Below are 17894 nucleotides of genomic sequence, written 5' to 3'. Positions count from 1 at the left end.
GAAGTGTGCCAGGGATCTGAAAAGCTACAGGATAAACCACTCACCTCTCCATAGACCTAGGTCTATGGTTTATGTGACTACAAGTAAGTTAAAAAATCCTGACAGTATTAAAACTTAACATTTACCATATTAAAACTCACCTATAGTGACTTACCTGGTGGTCCAGTGGCTGTGACTCCGTGCTCCCAATGCAGGGGGCTTGGGTTCGATCCCTGGTCAGGGAACTAGATCCCACATGCTGTAACTAAGAGTTTGCATGCCGCAACTAAAAGATCCCCCATGCTGCAACTAAAAGATCCCCCATGCTGCAACTAAAGATCCTGTGTGCTACAACTAAGGCCCAGCACAGCCAAATGAAAAAAAAAAAACAAAAAAAAACTCACCTATATAATGACTTGGATAAGTTGTCAAAGGCAAAATTTGTATTAATTTCTTGAGATAAATCACAATTAAAAAATATAATTCCTTTGAAAGAAATTCCACACTGGTAGTATTGCCATGGCCTTCTTGTTCCCAAGGGATGTCCTTCTGGCTCTGGTGCTGTTGGGGACACTTGGAGGAAAGATTTAAGAAGCTCTTAAGTTAGTTAACCCTCTCGTTGATGTTCTGTGTTCTGTCTCTGGCCAAAGATGGGGGTGGGAAGAGGCAAAGAGAGGAACATTTCTCTAGTGTGGATACTTGTGTCCTTTTATAAAGAGGGGTAGGGTAGGTAGAAGGGTTGGTAGTTTCTTTTGTCTCCGTACTTGGATCATGAGTCCTTTTCCTAAACTGTATACACACTAGGTATGAAATGATGGGTGAGAGGGTTTGTGTTTTCTCTTGATTTAGTAGTTTCAGGATGGCAAATTTATTTGAAAGGAACATTTTCATTTTATTTTTACTTAGCATTTATCTTCCATAGTTCATGTTAACTTTCTGTGTTTTATTGTTCTTACAGATTGGTTAGTTTCTGTGTTTGGAATACAGTGACTTATTTTCCCACTACTTTTAAACAGAAAAATAAGCACAGTTAACTCTGCTGGTTTTGTCTGAAGCATCTTCTGCATGAAAGGACTTTTCATTAGAAGTGGCAGCTGAGTCCTTAGGGGACCTTCACAGCTATTCTTGTCCTCCTTTTACCAGAAAGCATTTCTGATGGGAATTTGGATGATTAATCCCATCAGGAGGTTCCTTCTAGCACATATTTATATTCATACATGTAAATTTAGCAGCAATAACATCTTCTGAACCACAAGTCATCCTCTCTCTAACTCCCTATGCTAACCTGAAATTAAACAGGATGAAGGTATAATAGGGGAAAGAGACCATTTCTAAACTCCCAGTATCTAGGGTATATTTTCAGAAAGTTGAGTTACTTTTTAGCTGAATAGGGGAGAATCGTAGCTTAAGGTTCGGAAGTACTATTTTTAGAATGTAGAAAGTTTAATCTATCTAGTTAATACTTACTCTTGCTTAGATAAAATGGTACTCAGTTATTAGTGGCTTACCAAAATATTTATTGCTAATTAAGTTCTAATTCTCAGGGTATATGCCTTAGTGTTCAAGAAGTATTTTTAATTTTATTACTGTACCTGCAGCTGTTTAGCTTTGATGTTGTTTTGGCGAGTCATCCAAGATATCTCATTTCTCAATTTACAAATATCCTATGTAGATATTTGTAAATTGAGGGATATTTGTAAATTGTTGTGTATGGAGGGCGTACACAACAGAAAATTGTACCACGAGCTCAATTTTAATTTCTATATTGTAAGAGAAATATAAATTCTACTCTGAATAGATAGGAAATTTGTTCAGTGCACTTCACTTAACAAGCTTTTTCATTTAGATTATCTCACAACAAAGAGAGTCAGGGCTGCTATCTGTACAAATGAACATACCTGAGTCCCTAAAAGCTGCAGGAGCCCCAGGAGTTAGATTTCTTCATCTCCTCTCTGATTCTGAAAGATACTCCAAGGAGGTGAACTTGATGTTTCTGTAACTTTGAATGTAGTATCCCATATCACAGAATATAAAAGAAGGCTTGGAAAAAAACACAGAGAAATTATGCTTTAGTGACAGCTGGAAGAAGAGTCAACTCTGCTTTTTGGTTTCCCAGCTATTCAGGTTGTCCCATCTTGGTACTAGAACATGGTAGAGGTGAAGCAAGTTATTATTTTAGGTATATAATATAGCATAATGAAGAAGGGCACTAGTTCCAAACACAATATCATTTTTATCTCTTTCAGAAAAGTTGTCTGACAACCTTCTTTCCATTAGTAGATTGTCATTGACTATATTTTCTCATTTCTAGAAATTGACTTGTCTGATTTTCAAATAATCTTCTTTTCACGTAGTGTCCTATTTTTTTTGGTTGTAGTTTCTATTCCTTTTTTTTTTTAAAAATCTGTATTAGACATAATAAAAGGAACTTAATCTTTAAGTAATTATCTCAGTTTTTAGGGTACAAATGATCTCTTTCATAGTGGACCCTTTCATTGTGGACCTTTAAATTTATTATGAGTTCGTCTTCAGTAGGGGTAGTTTTTTCCCTTAGTATTCCAGGTCAGGTTCTGGAGGAACTTCATAGAATGATTTTGCATCTGCTTCTGCTGTGACTGATGCATTTTTTGTTTCATTTTGGGATTCTCACACCATGCAGTTAATCCACATTTTGACTGTGATTTCTTATATAAGTGATTTCCCCCAACTCAGAAGTCCAGGAGCATGGTTATAGTATACTTCCCTCTAGTAGGAAGTTTTTCTAGTCAATCTTTAGTGGACAGACAACTCCATTAGGTTTAATTCTGTCCTATCACCTCATTAAGACCCAAGGCTACATCTCCTATTCCACTAAACCCTCATCTCTTATTCCCTGATGTACACTCTGTTCCAATAACTCTTTCCCCTCCCCTGAATTGAGAATCCGCTGTTATCACCTGAAAGTGGGAGGAGCAACTGTAGTCAGTTGGGATTATTTAATGACATTACCCGGGACATGACATAGCTTCCACGCTTATGCCTGTTGAGGGCTTGTGTCTACATGGGACTATCCATTCTCAGTTCCCACTGAGCAAGGACCTCTCCAGGAAAAGGAGCCTGAAAATCTCTTGCATTTTTTAAATACAGTAGCACACACTCAGACACAGGGCAGAGTGCTCAGAGCCGAGAAAAAGTACATAAGCATTAACACAAGTTCCTACAAAAAAAGAGCAGCCTTTATAGAATATTCTGTTAGTGGAGTTTATATTGGTACACGTGTGATAGCAGGATACCCACAGATTCTGTCCAGCTGGTCCTGAAAAGACATCTGTCGTAGCTCAACAGGCTACAGATTTCAACAAATATTCTTGAGATCATTGCTAGTAGATGAGAGTCTGCCCTTGAAAGCGCTTATGAACTGCCATTGAGGGAGAAACATAGTGACGTAGCAGATAGGCAATGGCTTTGCAACATCATGGTTTGACCATTACGTTGAAGAGTGTTAAGATGTCACTCCAGCCCTACATGTGGCTAATATTTTTCATTAGCGTTTCAGAGCTTAAGGAAGTTTCATAATTCTAGTAGAGGCCACAAAGAAACACAAAAATGCAGTTAAGAATGCCAGCAATCCTTGGAGAAATTAAAGTCAGACTGTGGTGCAGTGTGATTTCAAAGAATTAAGACCTTCAGGGCAAATGAACCAGAGAACAAAGCTGTCTAGGTAATGGGTGTCTGGAGAAGCTCTAGACAGTCTTAATCACATGTGTAGTTAGTCTTCTTCAACAAGAAAGCATGAAGCAAATGGAGGTGTTGGAATACAGCTGATCACTTCTCACTGAAATATTAAGTATCCCATTAGACTTCATATGTCCAACTCCAAGGAAATATTTTGAACTTTGGACTTCCAGAACTACATATTAACATTTATGTTGTTTTAAATCACTAAGTTTGTTGTAATTTGTCACAGCAGCCATAGGAAACCAATAACCAACATCTACAATATGATATGTTTTATTTACTTTGTCTATTATCTGTCTTCCACTGCTAGAATGTGGATGCCAGGAGGGCATAGAATTTTGACTATTTTATTTCTTACTGTGGCCCCAACGGTTGGGCCATGGCTTGGCATAAACCAAGTTCTCCATAAATGCTTTTCAGTGGGTGTCATGATGAGAGGCTGGCTTGCGTGTCCATACAGGTTTAAGAAGTCCACCAACATGCCTGTTGCAGACAGGTTCATTTATTATTCCTTTCACTTGCGTTAGGATCACAGTAAACATTAAGAACTACTGCTTCCAAGTGTGAGTTATATGTGTTTAAGATCTATAATTCACATCTGCTAAATATGTAGGTTATTTAAGTTAATTTCTATCAAGTTTCTCTTGTTTATATTTCAGATGTGTATGGGTATTTAAATGAAACTGATTCTCCCTGCAGTGAGGGAAGCACTTTTGAAATTTGTGGACCATGATACAGACAGGTTTTAAGGACAAAAGGAAAATTTAGAGTAATCTTGTTTAAAAATACTTCTTTGCCAGTTATAACTGTGTCCATCTTGGCTTAGAGAAGGTTAGCTGTGTGCATTTTTCTCATTGGCTCACTTTCGTTATGAATCTTGTTAGTGACTCCATAGAGAGGACGCCTCTTTATGTGAAGCCCTGGTGAATCTAAGAATTTCCTTTGGCGGAGCAGAGTTTGCAAGCATGCTGGTAATTTCTTTTTCAGGGGCGCAGCCTGGATGTTTTGTAAAACCGGCTCTCTTTGAAAGCCGTCAAATGAGAACTAAGAAAGCATAGCCCACAGTTAAACAGAACAAAACCTCAGGCAATTCCTTTGGGGAGCAATGTTTTTTGCCAGCCAAGGCACCCCCTGTCTTTGTCTCTGGACTCTCTGTCTCTCTGTCTGTCTCTCTCATAGTTTGTTTTACTGGCCGTCCACTGGAATTTGGCAGGCGTTACCTAAGAACCTTTGATTTAAACATAGCTTTCATTATTGTGACATATATCCCACTTTGAAAATTCATTGCTTTAGTATGTTGCCTTGCCTGAAATAATGCTATTCTTCTTCTATTGTTTTTCTTTTTCTCCCAGAATATGGATCTTTCGTTGCCTTCAGGCAGTGTTACAATTTTTATTGTTATTCAATGAACTTAGAATGCTGTGCTGTTTCACAAATTGGTTTCCATCTATTTGCTTTCACCCTTTCCAAGCAGTTTTCTGCTGAGGTGATTGCACTGTTGTGCTTCGTTCCAGAAAGTCCATTCCGGTGGAAATGGGACCACCTTGACGTGATGCTTCCCTTCAGCAACAGAGACATCCACCGCGTCACCCCGCTTGTTCCTGGCTTACCAGTGGTCCTCAGGGGCAGCCTTAACCCAAAGTCTTTGGTTTAAAAGGCTTTGTTGTTACTGAGGGAAATCAGGGCTGCGTGGAATGAGGCCCACACAGGCACACACCTGAACAGTATTAGAGCAAATGTAGTCCCCGTGTTGAAAGAAAATGGAGCTGTTTCTGGGACATGAGCTTGATTCCTGCGTTTCTGCAGATAACTGCTACCCCCCATCCAGGGAGATGAAGTCTTAATTCACCGTGTAGGCCGCACTCAGTAGGGACATCTTGCATAGCCCCTGGCTTCATTTGCTTCATTTGCTTCATTTCTACTGTTGTGTCAGCTGCTGTGGGCATGCAAGTGAGGATTGTTTATGAGTTTTGGAAGTGTATCCTAGGCTGTGACCCCTAGAATGATTTTACTATCTTCATGTTTCATTATGGATAGATTCGGTGGAGAACTGGGACACAGGACAGCTGAGTTACCACTTCCATTTGGGATTTTAATTAGCTTAGTTGTGATTTATGTGGATGAACTAAAAAGTTCATCCGTAAACAGTGCTGTGATTGAACTTAGCCAGTGCCAGGTTAAACTGGCTTCATCTAATACCAAGTGGACATGTTTTTAGTGCTTTGGCTTTTATTATGTTTTCTTAAAACTGATAACAAAAGAGCAAAAACCATAACAAAAAATCCCTCCGGACCATATCGGACCCCACAGCTGCATAAATGACAGGCAAGACGAATGTTACAGTTACAGCCTCCATTTGAACCAAGTAAAACAATATGCAGGAATTATTTTGGTCTGGAATGAACTTTTGATTTCAAACACTGAGTCTATGTCTGAATAATATGCAGTCTGTATCTAAATGTCCCTCACTGCATGTTATGGCTTTAATCGTGTCCCCCTCAAATTCATATGTTGAGGTCCTAAACCTCACGTCTCTCAGAATGTGACCCTTTATGGAGATTGGGTCTTTACGAGGGAATCAAGTTAAAATGAAGTTATTTGTTGGGTCCCGATCCAGTATGACTGGTATCCTTGTGAAAAGGAGAAATTTGCACAAAGAGACAGACACACACAGAAGGAAGACCAAGTGAGGAGTCGTAGAGAAAAGACGGTCATCTGCAAGCCAGAGAGAATGCCCTGGGACAGTCCTTCCCTCACAGACCTCAGGAGGAACCACCCCCAGCCTCCATAACTGGGAAACAGTAGGTTTCTGTTGTTGAAGCTTCCAGTCTGTGGTGCTCTGTTATGGCAGCTTTGGCAGACTAGTACATCATGGCACCTTGTCCCTTCTCCACGGACAGTTGGCCGGATGGTGGACTAGCCATGCCTCTTCCTCCCCCAGCCTGTGTTGTATCTTCATGTTTGAATTGCTGAGTAGTGCCTCTATTTGCTGGCAGGTAGAAAAGATGAATGCTAACTGTATTAGTGGTCTATTGCTGCGTAACAAATGACCCCCAAGCTTAGCAGTTCAAAACAGCAGACATGTATTATCATGTATCATCTCGTTTTTGTCATTATTATGCGTTTATCCTTTCACCATTTCCATAGGAATGTGGGTACAGCTCAGCTGGGTCCTCCAGCTCAGCGCCTCTCACAGGCTACAGTCGAAGTGTTGGCCTGCAGGGTCTCCAGGCTCACTTGGAGGAGTCTCTGCTTCCCTGCTCGTTCCTGTGGCTGACAGCAGGATTCAGTCCCTTTTCCCCCAGCTTCTGTCCTTCTTGTTGAGTATCAGCTGTCAGCCTGTCACTCCTTCCAGGCCACCTTTCTTTTTTCTTCTCTTTTTTAAGATTTTCTTTGGTGTTCTCAAATTTTGCTATGACTTGTTAAGGTGTTTATTTTTATTTATGAATTTTCCTTAGAATTTCTAGGAAATCTTGAATTTGTAGACTGATGACTTTTACCCATTCTGGAAAAAGAACTTTTTAAAAAAAAATATATTATTTCCTCTGCCCTATTTGCTTTCTTTTCTTCTGAGACTCTGAGAAACCATTTTATATCATCTTTGCCCTCTGTGTTTCTAAACTTCTCTTTCATCCTTTGCATCGCTTTGTTCCACTGTGCTGCATTCTGGATAACATCTGCCCTATGCTTCTGTTACCTAATTGTCTCTTCAGCCATGTTTAGTCTGCTGCTACACTCATTTATGGAATTTTAATTTTCTTTTTCTAAAATTAATTTTTATTGGAGTATAGTTGATTTACAATGTTGTGTTAGTTTCAGGTGTACAGCAAAGTGAATCACTTATACATATACATATATCCACTTTTTTTTAGATTCTTTTCCCATATTGAGTAGACTTCCCTATGCTATACAATGGGTTCTTATTAGGTATCTCTTTTATATATAGTAGTGTGTATATGTCAATCCCAATCTCCCAACTTATCCCCACTCCCCTTTTCCCCCAGTAACCATAAGTTTGTTTTCTACATCTGTTACTCTATTTCTGTTTTGTAAAAAAGTTCATTTGTACCATTTTTTTTAGATTCCACATATAAGTGATATCATATGATATTTGTCTTTCTCTGTATTATTTTACATTCCATTTCTGTTTGGTTCTTTTCAAGTCTGCTAGGTCACTTTTATAGTAGTCTCTTTATATTTCATTCTTTTAAACATAATCAGCAAGTTTGTTTTGGATTTGTTGTGTGATAATGTCAGTATCTGAAGGTTTTGCAAGTCTGGTTTTCTGTCTCGTTAATTCCCCCCTCACGGTGCCTAGTTATCTTGTGCGTTTGGTGATTTTCTCTTACTTGTGAAATGTGCTTTTTCCTTGGAAAATTATTGTGAGAATTCCCTAAGGCTTAAAGAGGAGAGTGTGTTCCGCAGAGAGGAACTGTACTTCTTCTGCTGGATTCTTGGGACCAGCTCTCATTCCACAAAATCGTGTAACCTTTGGTACAGTAAGCATGGAAAATGAGAGTGACATTTGGAAATTTTTATGGTAACTTGACATTGCTATAGATAGTATCGGTGTGCTGTGTTTGTCCTTTTTTCCATATCGTTTTTTGTGCAGTTCATTTTTATTGCATTTTACAAATGGAAAATGAAACAAACAGCCCAGCACTTCACCATAGATAGTTCTAGAGGTTCTGTTTTGAGCTAAATCGATAGCTTAACATTTTTTTGACTTCCCACATGATATGTATACTTGGGTTGCAAATCCATATGAGTGCTAGTTTTTATTACAGCTTCTCAGTATTTATTCCTTTGCTGCTTTTCTCAGGATCCAGGAAACTATCCTTGTAGTCCTTTTTATGGTGCAGTTTGGTTAAGAGTTTATTTTGCTTCAAACTTACACTGAGGGTGTAGCATTTCGGATATCCCAGATTTGAGTAGAAATGTCCTCTATTAGATTTCCCACCCTGGGTGAGCCCTGGGTTTTGTCTTCTATCTCCTGCACCCTATGAGAAATTAAAAACAAAAACTAAAATTCACCAGGTTGACCAGATGCCCGCAGGGAAAAAAATGGCTTTAACGTTCTGCTATCCTTTCTTGATTCTTGGCTTCAGTTTGATCTTGGCCTGATAAATGCACATAATCTTGTCAACCCTTTAATATTAAAATGCATATGTATATGTATATGTGTATTTGTGTCCTTTTAACAAATGCAGAAAGAGGCTCAGTAAGAATAGAGGACTCACTCAAGCTCTCAGATCAGGGTGAAGAGTGTGAATCCAAACCTAGGTCTGCTGAGGGTCTTCTAGCATTGTTCCCCCTGCACTCACGTAGAGCAGGACTTCCTGGTGTCCCGCAAAGGGGACATCCTGTGGGTGCATATCGCTCACCTGACATTTACTTCAGGTACAGAAATGCTATGAAATAACGTTAAGGCAATAACAATGGGTGCTTTCGTATACTGCTGCTGCTAAGATGAATGTTTATAGCCCTTTTGATATTAATATGTTGATCGCTACTAAAATGTTCAACATATATACTCTTTGACCCCGCCATCCCAGCTTGGACCTTCATCCCTAGAAATAAAGCTCAGTAAGTAAGGACCGGTGTTTCAGGATATATAGTGACCCTTGTTCAAGCTGACAAGAACCCAGAAACAAAGAAAATGCCCTTCAACAGGGAAGTTAGACTAAATTAGGATATATTGACAACACGGCGTATCATGTCATGCAGCCACTCAAAAGGGTGAATTTGAATATATCAGCTGGCGTGCAGGAAGTTCTGCAAGACATTTTTGAGGGGGAAAAGCAAGAAGCAGAAAGGTGTATATAATATTCCATTTTTATAAAACAAGGACAAAATTCTGTGTGCGCGTGTATGATGAAGTATGAAGAAGCGTGTGGAAAGATATACTGTAGATTCTTCACATGGGTTACCAGGGAGGGCAGTGGCAGCAGAGTGGTTGGTAAAGAGGAATGGTGTGGATGGCAGACAGAAGACAAGCAAAATGGCATACACACGTGCACACACACAGAAGGCTGCTTAAACCGTGAACTAATGTGTGTGAGATAATCACATTTGGGCATTATGTAAAATTGTGTATATATATGTATAAAAAGATTTTAAAGTAAAATAAAATAAATTGACAAGAAAGACATTTGGTAAGGCAGAAAAAAAGTGCTGCAGTGAAGACCCAGGGCTGGGGGAGAAAGATAAAGAGGCTACCTTTTGTCTCATTTCCTCCCAGGGGGTGGGCGTGGACATGGGCCGGCTATGAGCTCCCTCTGGAGCTCTGTCTAGCTGCCTTCTCCATACCTGGCGATGGTAGAGAACACCGCAGTGCAGTCCCCCTCCTCTCAGGGGCGCTGTGTAAGTACTTGCCACATGGAGTCAGTACACTTGGCGAGTCCGTGGTGAGGACTGCAATGCTGTCTCCTGTACTTGGTCAGCATACACTGAGTGCCAGCTGGCCGCTAGGCGCCATGCTGAACCCTGTCCTCGCACAGCTGAATACGGAGCCCTGGCCTCCAACTTGCTCCTGGATTTGCTCAGCCTTAAAAAGGAACATTAAAAACAAGCAAAACAAGTGAAAAAGGAGTTTCCTTAAGAAACTGAGCTGTCGGGGCTTCCCTGGTGGCGCAGTGGTTGAGAATCTGCCTGCTAATGCAGGGGGCACGGGTTCGAGCCCTGGTCTGGGAAGATCCCACATGCCGCGGAGCAACTAGGCCCGTGAGCCACAACTGCTGAGCCTGCGCGTCTGGAGCCTGTTCTCCGCAACAAGAGAGGCCGCGATAGTGAAGAGGTCCACGCACCACGATGAAGAGTGGCTCCGGCTTGCCGCAACTAGAGAAAGCCCTTGCACAGAAATGAAGACCCAACACAGCCAAAAATAAATATAAAAATAAAATAAATAAATAAAAGTGGTATTTAAAAAAAAAAAAAGAAGAAACTGAGCTGTCGAGTAAGTTTTGCTGATCTTTTGAAAAAGAGAAGAAAGGAAACGCGGACTCTTCTCTGTCATTCTCTAAAGTGTAGGAGCTGACCTTAGTGTAAAGCAGTTTTCGGTGTGTTACCCGTGTATTTCACTGTGCTTAAAGACATCATTGTTGCTCAGTTAGCTTTAAATAGTGCAGAGGCAGGCGCCGGGTTTATAGACTTGTTTCTGTACCATCTGAGTGCAGTAAACATGCCTGTTCCAATCAGGTGAATAATGCACAAGCTATTGCTTTATTTTCGCTTCCGTTTGTGGAATCATAAAAAACCCCAAACCCTAAAAACCATAAAACAAAAAACCCCCAGACCAAAATCTGCCCCCACAAGTTGCAGCCAAGTGTTGAGTTTGAGTGACCTTAGCAATCTTAAAGTGTCTTGCTTCCCCTCCTTTTAGAGGGTGGGAGGCTACTTGAAGACTGGAACATCCAGGATGATAGCTGCGGTAATTTCAGCGTTTGCTCACCCCTCCCCAACCCCGGCCCCAGGACCCTGCCCGGTGAAGTGCTCATGCCTTTGTCTACAGCACCATGTCTTAGGCTCTGTGCTTTACCATTTGGGGAACATGGATCAAGGCCACCTGTTTCCATGTCAGATGAGGCATGTTGGTGAAGTCACCTGACCAAGCCCGCACAGTGAGTGAATGAGGAAGAGATGCAAGTTAAGGAGTTGATTGTGCACCCTTTAAACCCGTACTGTCTAGCCACCAGCGATACGGGGCTTCTGAGCACTTGAAAAAGCATGAGCCTGAATTGAGATGTGACCTAAGTGCGAAATACACATGAGGATTTCCAAGACCTCGTGAAAAAGAAGTGTAAACTACCTGTCAGTAATCTCTTATATCGATTACATGTTCAAATGATAATATGTTGGATACGTTGGGTTCAATAAAATGTATTATTAAAATACAGTTCACATGTTTCTGTTGGCTTTTAAACGTGGTTACTAGAAAACTTAAAATTACATATGTTCCTCGCGTTATATTTCTTTTAGAGAACACTGCTTTAAACAGTACTGACTCTTCTCTACCGAATTCCTACCGAAAGCATCTTCTTGTGCTATTCATTCATTCATTCACTCACTGATTCACTAGCAGAGGTCACTTGTTTGGGGTGAATTTGTATGATGTTTTGGTGATTTGTTTTCAGTCCCCACTATTTGGGAACATATCACACTGATCTTTAATCACTGGAATAATTGTCGTGAGCAAGTCGGAGGTTTAAGAAAACTGTTCACCCAGGGACAAAAAGGAACCCCAGGCACGCTAGCCATGCTTTCAGGGGCCCCTTGGGGAACGAGGCTTGGCCAGCACTGCCTGTGGGGAGGGGCCCAGACGCTGGACACAGATGGCCCGTGACCCTCAGGGTGCTCAGGACAGACGAGTGTCGTGGGTTGATTGGCAGTGGTCCGCTCTCCTCTCATTCTGAGGGTCTCCCCGTCAAGGACATGCATCACCTGGTTGCTGATTCTCTCTGGGTCCACCTCCTCCACAGCCCACTCCACCCACCCGGCTCTCCCACCTCTACTGCCCTGGGCTCCAGGCAGAGTTTTCCCAAATCGCCGTGTTCTCACATGTCTGCCCCTTTGACCCTGCTCTTTCCTCCTCGCAGACTGTCTTTTCCCGTGTGGTCCCCTGGCAAATTCAGCCCGTCCTCAAGACTTAGCTCAGGCATCACTTCCTTGACTTCACGGACTAAGCTGGGGTCTGGAAGCCTCCCAGAGCTCGGCTCCTCCAAGTGTGCTCCGTGGGCCAGCAGCAGCGCCACCACCTGGGGGCTGGTGGAAAGGCAGTCTTCAGACCCTCTGAAGAGCCCAGTCTTTCTGAGTCAGAATCTGCATTTTAACAAGACGCCCAGGTGTTGCGGTTGCACGCCGAAGTTTGAGCAGCAGCGCCCTGGAGCGCCAGATTTGTGCTTTAATTATAACACACATTGGGATGTTTCTCTTCCTGAGCTGGTCAGCACCCTCCACGGGGTTGCAGCCTGAGCTCTGAGGTCATCTGGTTCATCTAGGCACTTAGAAGGCCTAGGGACTTAGTAATTTAATAAATGTATCTGAAGAGTTAAGAAGACATGGTTCCCAGTGGAAAGGGTTTGGCGGTGGATACAGATTGTGGTCAGTGGTGTATGCATAGCAAGTAGACTCTTGCAAGTGCTGGGATTGATCAGGGAGGTTACACACAGCAGCAAGAGAAGACAGCTTTGATTATAAACAGTGTCAACATTTAGGAAGAAGGTGACAGGTTAAAAAAAAAAGGAAAGAGATGCTATTGAAGTAGCTGGAGAGGGATGAGAAATATTGGAGGCAAGCCATCATGACAGAGAGGAGGAATGCTCGAGAAAGAAGGGGTGTTCAATTACATGGAGAGCCTCAGGTCAGTGACATGCAATGATGCTTAAAGTTCTGGGTTTGCAGTGCGTTAGGAGGTCTCACGTGGTCTCACAGGGCTTTCATTCAAGTTACATGTGAAGAGGAGTGCTTGTCATGGGCTGGAAACTGAATAGCAGGGGATGTGCTGTCATCTGGCCACGTAGGGCCTGAGGAATTAGGACCCAAGTCTGAAGGGCAGAGGGTGGTCCAAGCAAGGCTTTCCTTAGGCAGAAGAAATCTGCGTGCTCTTTTCCCTACTCGAGTGTAAGCCCTTTACAGCAGTAGCCACGGCTTCAGGGTCATTGTTTGTGCCCCCAGGCAGTCCATTACCTCTAGGAACCCACCGTCTGTGTTGTAGTTGTAATGGATTGAATAAAAGATCCAAGGAGCAAAATAAATAGGAGTATAGAAGTCCAAGAACAAGGGAGCAATTAAATGGCTGATTCAAAATTAGGTAAGAGGCAATTTCAGGGAGTATAGCTCAGATGTCCAACTGGGGCCAGGACTAGGGTGAGGCAAGTGGGGCAACCCTTGAAATTTTGCACCCTAAGCACTTGTCTCACCCTAGCCACGGCCCTAATGGAAATATTTTTCTTTGAGATGACTGGGTTGAATACCATTTGGGAGAGTTGACATTTTGCAAGTTTTTCAGAAATATAATCCTCTCCTCTTTAGTATTCTACATCCTCTTAGCTCCAAATCAAATATTTATTTCATGCTGTCTCATTTCTTATCATAAGAACAAAAATTTTATGACTGAGGGTTTTTTGCAGAAGAGATTAACTACAGAAATAACCAGCAATTTTAATATATCTGCATCAGGGAACAAGGCCATATTATCTTCAATTAACTAACGATGAGCTTCTTTTGTTAAGCCATATAATGAGTAATTTAGAGCTTTCAGCCTATCTTTGGAGGATAAAATGTTCCATGCTGTTCAGAGTAGGCTTGCTCCTGAGAGACAAATTTAGAAAAATGTTTGTTCAATTTCATGATAAAGGCTATATTTACACCAGGGGAAGAAGTTGAGCATTTGGAAAATCTGTGCAGCATTGCGATGGAATTCCTTCAGTTGTGTTGAATGCTTCATTTTTCTCTAAGCCCCAATTTAGCTTCGATTACTGTAAAAACAAAGCAGCAGGTTACAGAGGTTTTCAAGGGGTTTCAAAACCTGAGGGAAAATATTGTACTTTTTTTCTGGCAAATGTAGACTTTGTCATACTTGTTTTGATCACGAGGAGAAGAATAAGTATTAGGAAAGTGTTTTTAGCAATTTCTGAGAACATGTTTTTCCCCAAAAAATATGAACAACAAAACTCCTGTTAAAGAAAGTGCATCATAACAACTCTTTCCTTCTGCTTCAAAAGATGTTGCCTTATGGCCAATAGGGTCACATGGCTTGAAAGTACTTCAAGAAACTAAGGTGTCACCTCTCATTTGTTTAAATATTTAAAGATGCTCCTTTCCGACCTAGCCGTATTTTAAAATTTGTACTGTTGTGATGTTATCCTTGATCACTCTCATATGATCTCAGTACAGAAATGGAGCACTCCTCCATAAGTTTGCAATTATTAGTTTATTCACATGCCAGCAAAGAAGAAACTGGATGTGGAGGTCAGGCAGCAAGGGATCCCTGGCAGGGCTTTTGAAAGACAGATTGGATGGGAAAAGCATCAATTCATAGAGAAAACTTATGGTAACAGTGACAGTTATTAGCCAATGGACCCAGCTTTCTGGGGAGATCAAGTGACAAGTAATAGAGAAAGGCATGAACTTCAGTATAAAGGGGGTGAGAAAAGAGAAGCAAGGTAGAAAGAGAGTATCTGGGACGCTGTAAAGAACTGGCACGGCCCATAGCAAAACAGTGATTTGACCAAGTGTAGCTAGCAGTTAAATAGTATTCATGGTCACTGATGTTCCGCTCCAGATATTCTCAACACATGCATCAAAAGTCAGAGGATAACTTTACAATTTAATTTAGTTGTAGCTGCGTCCCCTATTCTGAATTGGATGAAAGATTCACTTATCAAGATGCTAAATAATTTAATGGTATTGATAGTCTGGTAGTGATGCTGTTGGCCAGAAGAGGAAGAGAGGGCCATGATTAATGCAAGAGGTGGTTCTCAGCAGGAAAGAGATAGGTGGGGAGAAAAATGGGAGAAAATGTACGTGAAGGAATGATACAGGGAGAGATTATGAGTGACTGGGAAAAAGCCTGTGGCCTCAGGACAGGTTCTGCACAGGATGCTGAAAAATTAATACTACAGTCCTTGTCTACCAGACAGGGAAGTTGTGGGGTCTCATGGGAACAATGTGGGTGGTGGTGAAGTAGACACGTGGTCAGTATACATCACAACTCAGTGGACCCTGAGCTGCATCTCATACATTGCTGTAACATCAATTTCTACATCCTAGTAAAATCCATTTCCTCCCAGTGGCCCACCAGGCCCTATGTGTTCTCCCCCACTGTGGTAAGCCGACTTTAAAGATGGCTCCTGGGGACTTCCCTGGTGGCACAGTGGATTAGAATCCACCTGCCAGTGCAGGGGACACGGTTTGATCCCTGGTCCGGGAAGATCCCACATGCCGCGGAGCAACTAAGCCCATGCGCCGCAACTACTGAGCCTGCGCTCTAGAGCCTGCAAGCCACAACTACTGAGCCCGTGTGTCGCAACTACTGAAGCCTGCCCGCCTAGAGCCTGTGCTCCGCAACAAGAGAAGCCACCGCAGTGAGAAGCCCACGCACTGCAACAAAGAGTAGCCCCCGCTCGCCACAACTAGAGAAAGCCCGTGCGCAGCAACGAAGACCCAACGCAGCCAAAAAAAAAAAAAAAAAAAAGGCTCATGTGTCAGAGACCTTCAAGATGGCAGAAGAGTAAGACGTGGAGATCACCTTCTTCCCTTCCTCCCTACAAATACATCAGAAATTCATCTACATGTGAAACAACTCCTACAGAACACCTACTGAATGCTGGCAGAAGACCTCAGACCTCCCAAAAGGCAAGAAACTCCCCACATACCTGGGTAGGGTAAAAGAAAAAAGAAAAAACAGAGACAAAAGAATAGGGACGGGACCTGCACCAGTGGGAGGGAGCTGTGAAGGAGGAAAGGTTTCCACACACTAGGAGCCCCTTCGCGGGCGGAGACTGCAGGTGGCAGAAGGGGGAAGCTTCAGAGCCACGGAGGAGAGCACAGCCACAGGGGTGCGGAGGGCAAAGCAGAGAGATGCCCGCACAGAGGATCGGTGCCAACCAGCACTCACCAGCCCGAGAGGCTTGTCTGCTTGCCCGCCAGGGCCGGTGGGGTCTGGGAGCTGAGGCTTGGGCTTCAGAGTTCAGATCCCAGGGAGAGGACTGGGGTTGGCTGCGTGAACACAGTGAGAGAGTGGCATGGACTTATATATACTATCAAATGTAAAATAGCTAGCTACTGGGAAGCAGCCGCATAGCACAGGGAGATCAGCTCGGTGCTTTGTGACCACCTAGACGGGTGGGATAGGGACGGTTGGAGGGAGATACTAGAGGGAAGAGATATGGGGATATACGTATATGTATAGCTGATTCACTTTGTTATACAGCAGAACCTAACACACCACTGTAAAGTAATTATACTCCAATAAAGGTGTTAAAAAAAAAATGGCTCCTGCTGGTCCCTGCCTCCTGAGAGTCATAGCCTTGTGTGATCCCATCCTTTTCAGTGTAGGCTATGACTCAATTCTAAAAGAACATTCAGCAGAGGTGATGGGGTGTCACTTCTACGGTCAGGTTACAAGAGATTGTGACTGTCTTGTTAGAAGATCTTCCCTTGCTGGCTTTGATAAAGCAAGCTGCCCTGTTGCAGAGGCCCATGTGACAAGGAACTAACGGTGACCTTCTGTCAATAGCAACAAGTAACCAAGACACTAGATCCAAGAATCCTCAGGCAGCTAAATTCTACCGACAGCCACATGAGCACATTCTTCCCCAGCTGAGCCTTCAGATCAGACTCTCAGATGAAATCACAGCCCTGTGGGACTCCCTGAATCAGAGGATGCAGTTAAGCCATGCTCAGACTCCTGGCCCACACGAACGTGAGATTATAAATGTGTGTTATTTTAAGCCACTAAGTTTGTGTAGTGTTACACAGCAATAGATAATATAATTTGGCTTATTGTCAGTTTCTCCTCCATCCCTACTAGGATGTAAACTAGTAAAAAAAAAAAAAATGGAGACACTTTTGTCTGTTTTTTCCCCTCCAGTGCGTTCATGGACCCTATAATCATGCCTGACATGCAGTATTTGTTAAATGTACTGGTTGAACAAATCAACATGTATTTAGTGATGGCACAACTAAACCATATTCTTTCCAAATAAGCTAAAACCATATTCTTTCCAAATTCATTTTATATGCAAATGAATCTTGTCTTTATTGGAATGTATATATACATACAAGAGTAGTTAAAACACAAATATTTTAAGCATATACACACACGCACATACACATGCAGGTATATTACAAATATAGGTGTGTAAATTGGATGTGGATGCAAACCATTTCACTTTGTACCTAAGGGAACAATTGTACCACAAACGTTAGTCAGGAATTTGGTTGGTATTTCCATTCCTCATTGCTCTATTTCACATGATTATTGTCTCTGTTTCCAGAGAGTAGCTATGCCAGTGTAAACCCAATTAGTGGATGTGGAAAGCTGCTTTCCCATGAAAGGCAGTGCCTTCAAAATACAGGCTATTCCTTCTTGGTGTTTAAATGCTTTTGCATGAGAGAGTTGTCCATTTGCATTTTTCATTTCATTCATTGTATTTTTCAGCTCCAGAATTTCTGTTTGGTTCTTTCTTATGATTTCT

The 17894-nt window shown here is 42.1% G+C and overlaps 1 long non-coding RNA gene across 1 annotated transcript in view; it reads left to right on the top strand.

Annotated features, from left to right (window-relative positions):
* LOC309653467 overlaps window positions 1–17894 on the top strand; it is a 476299-nt gene that overhangs the window by 191063 nt on the left and 267342 nt on the right. The window lies entirely within an intron of this gene.

Source organism: Balaenoptera physalus (genome assembly GCF_965194825.1).
Source record: "Balaenoptera physalus genome assembly, chromosome: Y".
Lineage (NCBI taxonomy): Eukaryota > Metazoa > Chordata > Mammalia > Artiodactyla > Balaenopteridae > Balaenoptera > Balaenoptera physalus.
Note: the sequence above shows the minus strand (reverse complement) of the source record. Positions and strands in the feature narration are given on the sequence as shown.